The following is a 7,812-nucleotide window of genomic DNA, read 5'->3' as shown; positions in this document are numbered from 1 at the left end:
AAAGGTCAACAAAATTGTACACCTGTTTCGTAGACCTAAAGGCGGCGTTCGACACTGTCCCAAGGGAGATCCTATGGAAAAAGATGGCCAATTGGGGCACTCCTCCGAACTTGTTACGAGCAATAATAGAATTATACACATCCACCTGGGTCAAGATCAAATTAGGCACTGGAGATAGAACAACAAAAAAAATCCCCACCCTAATCGGCCTGAAGCAGGGATGCGTATTAGCCCCAACCCTTTTCAACATCTTCACCGCCGACCTTGACAAGCGCATCGCGGAGACACAAACTGACCCGCCAAAGCTAGCTCAATACAAAATAAGGAGCCTCCAGTACGCCGACGACATAGTCCTCTGCAGTCAGACCCCCTTGGGTCTACAACGCTCTATCACAAAATTGCATGAATACATCTCTGCGAATGGCTTGCAAATTAACTATAATAAAACAAAGATCGTCTGCTTCTCATCCCGGCAAGGGCGACAACCCTTCAAATGGCACATCGCGGGTAACACTATAGAGTCAAGTAACTCCTACAAGTACCTGGGGGTAGTGGTCGACTCAAGCTGGTCATTAAAAACTCACCAACTGCATAGAAAAGCGCAGTCCAATAAACTACGGTTTGCTCTAATGTTACTGAAAACAAAATTGAAATGCCCCTCCAACCTTTACCTCTTGAAAGTGATTGAGGCAAAGTTTTTACCCGCCCTCACGTACGGTTCGGAGCTATTCAGAGGCAAAGACGCAAACTTCTTGAACTTACAACAGTCAAATCTGTTCAAATACATCTTTCACATACCAAGGTTTGCATCACAAGCGCAAGTACGTCTGGAATTCGGGCTTTCAAATCAGCATCAAGTCAAGGCAAGCCGGGATACTAAAAATGTGCTGGAAATTAAGGGCAGCAAGCGAGGACACGCTGATGGGCCATTGTTGGTGCGAAATCAACAACCGAACAAATGCTAAAAATGCATGGAAAACATCTTTGGAAGACGCACTGACACAACTTAATATGCGAGAGGCATGGAATACAAACCACCCCTTTATGGCCTTCAAAAAAATAGCCAATAGTACAGCAAAACAACAATCCATGATTGTCGATAAAGCCGCACTTGCAAAGAAAAAACATGGTTGGACGGTGCTAGCCACGTATGAGAGAAGAGCCCCACAACCATACCTAGTCAACTACATAACACCATCCACACAACAAATGCTCCTACGCATACGTCTGGGCACCTACACCACAAAGGATCAGACCCCAGCATGGAAGCAAACATGGCAAACATCGCTATGCAAACTGTGTGGCCGTTCGGAAGAAACACTGACTCACATTCTGTGCATCTGTCCATCATTGGCTAGTTTGAGACGTTACTACCTATTACAAATATTTCGTTTTTATCAAATCAGACCATGCAGGCCTGCCGTTATGCTAGCACTGAACAGTTTCCAGTTGCAAACAGCCTGTAGGGCCTCCAAATTCTTACAGAAGGCGAGCCTCCTAATCCAGAAAACTGAAAAAATGATGCGGACCCAGTCAGAAGGACTGATATGTTAGGTGAGGCTCAGGCCGCAGACGATGTAATACTGTTTTTTTTAAAAAAGAACTTGTTTTTTAAAGAGTGTAAATGCATTTTAACCAAGGCTTGTTCGTATACTGTTTTGTACACAATTTTGTAAAGGTTTTAACTAACCATATGCAATAAAATATTTACTTACTTACTTACTTAGACTTATTGAAGCAAGCCATATCATGGCAACCACTATCACACAACATTTATCACGACTTAACAGTTGTTAACCTGAAACATACCCAGTATCTCTGTTGCTCACATATTGTTTCATTTTGAAAGGAAAACATCCCCTCCCATATGTGACTGTGCATAACATAACCAGATTTTGCTAACTGAAATGCATATACTTATTAAGTCAATTTTTAGGATACATTATGTTGAAAGCGCCTTAATTTTGTTACCATGGGTTTTGTTGGGGAGATCTGAACACCCTGGTAAAGGAAAGGACTCCATGTACCACAACGATTGGAATGCGCCATTAGGGCTCTATCAGAACCTTTCGTTTTCTAGCTAATTTATTTTGAAATTATGCAGTGAAATTAACCATTTTCCCCTATTTTTTCAAGATTCTCTGGGTGGAAGATCAATCCAGCTAAAAATGCCCTAAAGGAGGTTGTGCTTACTCACTTCCCACAATTGCTCCCACGGATTAGAAATCATTTACACCCCACTGATATAAAGTTCACCAGCTACCATTGTTTACAGATTTTCCTTTTCTTATATTCTGAGCTTTTAGCAGGAGGTGAAGCTTACTCCAGATCATTGTGGTCTGGTATTTCACAAACAATCTCATCATACAAAGTGCTGTTGGCTAAAAAGCCAGGACTGGCTGAAGAAGGTGTCCCTCACGCATGGCATGGCTCACTTGGTGGACAAGCAGGCTGCGAAGGATCAAAAATTGTCTGGTGTGTATATATACCTAGGTGCTGCTGTGTTTCTCTGTGGTACACTTCTTCATAACTTTTGATTTGTTTCTGTGATTGCAGACTGTGTGTGATGGCTTTGCCTGTGCGCTTTTTCCTGTGTTTGCATGTAGTTGTTTCTTCCTTTGCTCGAGTTCTTTCTGTCCGTACATGGTGTTTTCTGTTATTTAGCACGTAGGTGTGTGCCATACTAATTTGTGTCAGTATAATATCATGGATCTATTCCCAGCCTTTCTGATTCGGCTCATTTTGGGACTTGTAGTTCGTGTTTGCCTAAGTTGCATAAGTTGGACGATCACACTAAATAATAATGATTTGTAAAATGAATGTTCTAAACTGGAAACTTGATTTTCTAATGAATGGAGACATATGGCTCCTTAAGTGTAAGTTGTGTTCGTACACATGGTACTGTTTTATGTTAACAGATGCATAATGCATCTTGTTGGGTCTGTCTTAAGTTTGTTTATGTTTCACTTGAATAGCAGCAATGTAGCGAGGCGTTTTTCTGAAGCATTATGTGGAAGTTCCCGAAGGACTCCTCGGCATGTTGTTAATTGAAAATTGAGTATCCGTTGCTATGCAGTGCAAGGTAATTCCGTTGCCCATATGAAAAGGAGATACAACAAGTGTCCCCATTGCAGGCAGAGGAAGAGAAAAAATAGAGAATCCCTTTAACAGCCATGCGTGGGCAGTGTTTTCAGATCGAATTCACCGGCAAAAAAACAAGGCCACAGACGAGGTCAGGGTTGGACTGGCCTATATGGCAGTATCTCCCTCTGCCTGTCTCCTTTTCCCAGCCCGAGGAGCTGATCTGACAGGTCAAGGTGTGGGCCGGTTTGTCAGTATGTGGGCCTGTTTGATGGTTTGGTGGGACGGTTTCTATTGTTGATTTCCCTGATATTAACAAAAACATTACCTGCAGCAAGTGCAAATGCAAGAAATCTCCCATGCCCTGTTCAACACCCAAACAGGGTCTCTTTTAAAAGCTATTCCCCGATTTGCAAATGTGTGCCACTGTTTTTAGCTGTCCGGTTTGCTGATGAGGTCTTCATTTATTTTGGTGCCAAGTCCTGTTTTCTGTCCCAGTCTGACCCTGGATGGAGTAGGAACCCGGAGAGCTGGAGTGGTGAGAGCCAGACCAGGAGAAATGGGATAGGACTTTTCTCTGACGCACTCCCGGTTGCCTCCTCTCTCCCCGAGGGAGTCGCCTGCCCCTCCAACAAGCCACTTGATGATCTGCTTGCTTCCTTGCCCAGTCAATCCGAAGTTCTCCCACTTGCCTCCTCCACTTGAGGCACTGCCACTTTACCTTTCCCCCCTTCCACCAGGCAGGCCCACTCTCCATTTTGCCCATCCCCCTCTCCGAGGCCGACTGAGATTTTTCAGTGCACTCCATTCCTCCTCCAGGAAGCGCCAATTGTGAACAACAGCTGTATGAGGTGAGGAGAGGCAGGCCAGAATGCCAGGGGATCTTGGGATGGCAGAGGAAGGTTAAGTATAAAAATGTTGATGCACTTAGTGCACCTGTGTATGTTTGTGAGTGTGTGCATGCGTGCATGTGTGCAGGACTTTAAGTGGAATGAAAAAACTGGGGGGTCTCTCAAAGGGGTGTGGCCAGTGTAATTAGGGGCGTGGCTTTAAAACACTTACGCTAAAAATCTGTGCTTAGCATAGTGTGCCGCCCGACTTGTATTTTGCTGTTTCTGTCATTGCATCCAGATATGTGATACAACAAGTAACATCATACCTACAAGTCAGGACTATTGGCCTTGTCAATGGTCATTAGTTGCATAAGATAAATAAGCTGCAACTATGGCTTATTACATATAATATTGAAAAAGCTTCCAATTAAAGCCCTGGTGACCCTACCACAATGTTGCTGCTCTTGTGGTTCAGAAACAGAAGGGAAATCCAAAGAGAAAATGACTTTCTTTAGAGGATTTCCCTTCCCCTACAACGCTCACCTGGCATGACGTCATGTCGTTACTTCTCCACTAGTGAGAAATGAGCAGTGTGAGCAGGCGCACATCGATGTGCTTGCCGTCTCGAAACGGGTCTCTATTGGGTTCTGTTTTGCGCCCTGGCACTTTTTTTCGGACTTCAGTGACCGCAAAGTCGCAAACGTGTGTCACTGCAGTCTGGAAAAAAAGACGGAGCGCTGGTGCCAGGGCTCAAAACAGAGCCCGATAGAGACCCGTTTCCAGGCCTCCTTGAAAAAACTACTGATGCTCAGACCCCTTGAGACCCGGCCCACTTAAAGCTCTGCATGTGTGTGTGTATCTATGTAAGTCTGAATATGTGTGCATGAGGAAGAGTATGTATAAGAGTCATGCCACCTGCAACATTGCAGATGTATGATGGTAATTCTTGACAACATAGGGACCTCAGAGGCATGATACCCAACCCTGGTAAAATGCAGGTCCTGTCACAATATTGGCAATTCCTGGATGCATATGGGCATCCGTGGCATATTGACCACCTGTCAAAACTATCCATTGTATGATGGTGCTTAACACTGGCATAATACTGCTCCTGTCAGAATGATTGTCATTCTTGACATTTTGTGCACATGCAAGGCACAGTGTACACACCAGTGGCATTATAGCAGTACTGGCAATATGGTGATAGCTCTTGTCATATTGTTTGCATCCATTGCACAATGGTGCCAAGCACTTGCACAGTGGTGGTAATCCCTGAAAATGCTGTGGGCTTCCATGTCACAGTGAAGGTTCTGGCAGAATGGAGGGGCGTCTTGACATATTGAGGGTGTTGGAGCTTGGGCCCAGTCAAACACTTATCTCCAGAGGGGTGACCTTTCTAGCAGTAGCAGTAAAGGGAGAAAACTGTCACTTGCTAACACCAATCAATCAATTCAAACTTTATTCGGGTGAAATTACACCCATAAAATGAATAAATAAGAAAAACATTTAATAGAACAGTTAAATTGACACAGATCATACATTTTCAAGAGAAAAAAACATAGTCATCATAATTTAACAATATAATATATTACAGCATAGTACTTCGAGCCCTTATGGCACATCTTAAAAAGGCGGTAAGATGCAGGCAAATGCGCTAGTAGCTATCAGCTAGAAGTCCCAAATATCGGGTAGCACATTACTAAAACTGTGCGTGGTCTGCTTCTAGCTGTAGAGACGCCAGGAACCGCGTGCAGCCAGGCTACGTCATTTAATCTTTGATGCCGGGCCACACCAGGCCACTGAGTGAAAGGGTGCTGATTACGGTAAGCCGCCCTTCACTATAGCGGTTTTGTATCTACCGCATAATTGGTATACTGCCAGCAACCATCTTTTTCCCTCTAGTTAAAAGAATACGAGTCGTGTCCCTTCCTGGGCTGCTCGTTATCGTTTTTTACTGAAACATTGACAATATGTAAGTTTATCGGTAGCCTTTTCTACCGTGAAAGTCTCAATGATAGCAGCCGTGTCTATGCTTTTCCCATAGAATCAAAGCCGCTGGGAACCGCACGCAGCCGGGCTACACGCAGCCGGTCCGCACTACACTGTCAACAATACAGGTAAACACTGTGGGGTTTTATGAGGAGTCTATCCAGTGATGTGAGACATTTGGCCTCACTATTACGGCTAACTTTGAACCTGCCGGTTTCAGTTTAAATGTCTCTGCAGAATACTGAAAATGCAGCAGCTTGCCTAAATCTATTTATCTCTAAGCTCCAGTTTAAATAACAAGAGCCTTGTGCACGCTTCCCCTATAGATACAAAAACAAGGACACCGGGAACCATTTGCAGCCGGTTCATAACAATTGCCATCTAAACAGGTAAACATTGTTGCTTGATAAGAAGATATGAACCAAATAGCATGACAAAACAGTCCTCAACCCTGACGTTATTCTTGTTTCTGCTTTGTAATTTCTTTTTGTGTAGGAGGAAATCCTTGTTTGTAAACGGAATAAAGCTGCTATTGTCAAAATATAATACTCTGGAGGTAAAAACTAATCATCATGTCCTAACACTACCGGCAAGATCCAGTTACAATCTATTTTCTAAAAGGCGAAATGTCCCCTTCTTTCTTAAGATTCCACTTTGGAATTAGATATGATACTAATCAGGATACCTAAGCAGGAAAATTATATCGCCTGTTTTCATCATTTCCCACTAGCAAGATTTAATAAAATTATACTCACTTTTGTGATAGAATATATGAGATTAGTATACTACCAATGCTAAAACAATATGTCATTTGAAATCATATCTATAGATAAAAGCCATGCAGGATAGTTCAGAAGTAATTTAGAAAAATAAACAATGTGTTTGGGTCATTGATTTGTACTCTGATTCCAACCCCCCCCCCTTTTTTCCTTCTGCAGAACTTATCATTTCCTACTTTACTCTGTGATCTTTTGCTGTGTGCATTTGCTCCATACTGGCTCTAATTCCGGTGCCACGTGTTGGTATCTATAGGTAAGCAGATGATATGACATATTAAAGTGCATAGCCAACCAACTTGACCACGGAGGGTCCTTTTTAAGATGTTGCAATCATCATAGCTTTAACCTAGAAGTAATTACCATATAATATCAATAAGGTCAGTTTAGGACCAACTAAGCCCTGCGAAGAACTGCAATACGTAGACTCCTATATGTCTCATTGTGTAACCAAGCTTATGGCCTTCTATGTTGTACCATAAATGTGGATGTATAGTAAATGTGTATAGCAATGATGTAAATAGGTCTCTATAGGTTCCTATAGATATGTATATAGATTTGTATATATGTATATAAATGATGCTCCCTATGTATGATTGTGCAGCGGTATTATCAGACCTCAGAAATTTAGAACACTAGCCCTATTTTATAAAATGTCAAAACTTATTCTGTAAACGTTTTTTGCACTGTAGATATAAACTTGTAAAATATCTCTTATATATATTTTTTACAGAAATATGATGGTACAGTCCTGAGGAAGACACAGTTGTGTCGAAACGCGTAGACAGGAAACCATCTTTTTATGTGTATTATATATGTACCTGATGTATGTCTAGTTTCATGCATATGCTATAATGCTGGAATATTTTATCATGTATCGATATAAATGTACTTAAATCCTTTTTATCATTTAAATCTTGTTTTACAACAGAAATTAAAATACACTAAATGTGCAAAACGTTTTTTCAGTTTTTTCTAAATTAATACTTCCAAACTATGTTTGGGTAATGTTATTGTCCATGTGCTAGTGTTCTATTAAGATTTTGCCTGGGTACTTTATTCACATAAAAACATCTTAAAAAGGCACCTACATAGAAGCTGACTTCTTCATCGGATAGTTGCAAAGCACAGGA

The 7,812-nt window shown here is 42.0% G+C and overlaps 1 long non-coding RNA gene across 1 annotated transcript; it reads left to right on the top strand.

Moving 5' to 3' along the window:
• Nucleotides 1–5,233: 5,233 nt before the first annotated feature.
• On the top strand, nucleotides 5,234–7,503 carry LOC144785397 (uncharacterized). Its single transcript, XR_013601856.1, has 5 exons — nucleotides 5,234–6,031; nucleotides 6,230–6,292; nucleotides 6,399–6,459; nucleotides 6,842–6,935; nucleotides 7,413–7,503. It is a non-coding gene; the product is annotated as an uncharacterized LOC144785397 (long non-coding RNA).
• Nucleotides 7,504–7,812: the final 309 nt, after the last annotated feature.

This window comes from Lissotriton helveticus, chromosome 10 (assembly GCF_964261635.1).
Source record: "Lissotriton helveticus chromosome 10, aLisHel1.1, whole genome shotgun sequence".
Classification (NCBI taxonomy): domain Eukaryota; kingdom Metazoa; phylum Chordata; class Amphibia; order Caudata; family Salamandridae; genus Lissotriton; species Lissotriton helveticus.
This window is presented reverse-complemented; position numbering and strand designations above follow the sequence as displayed.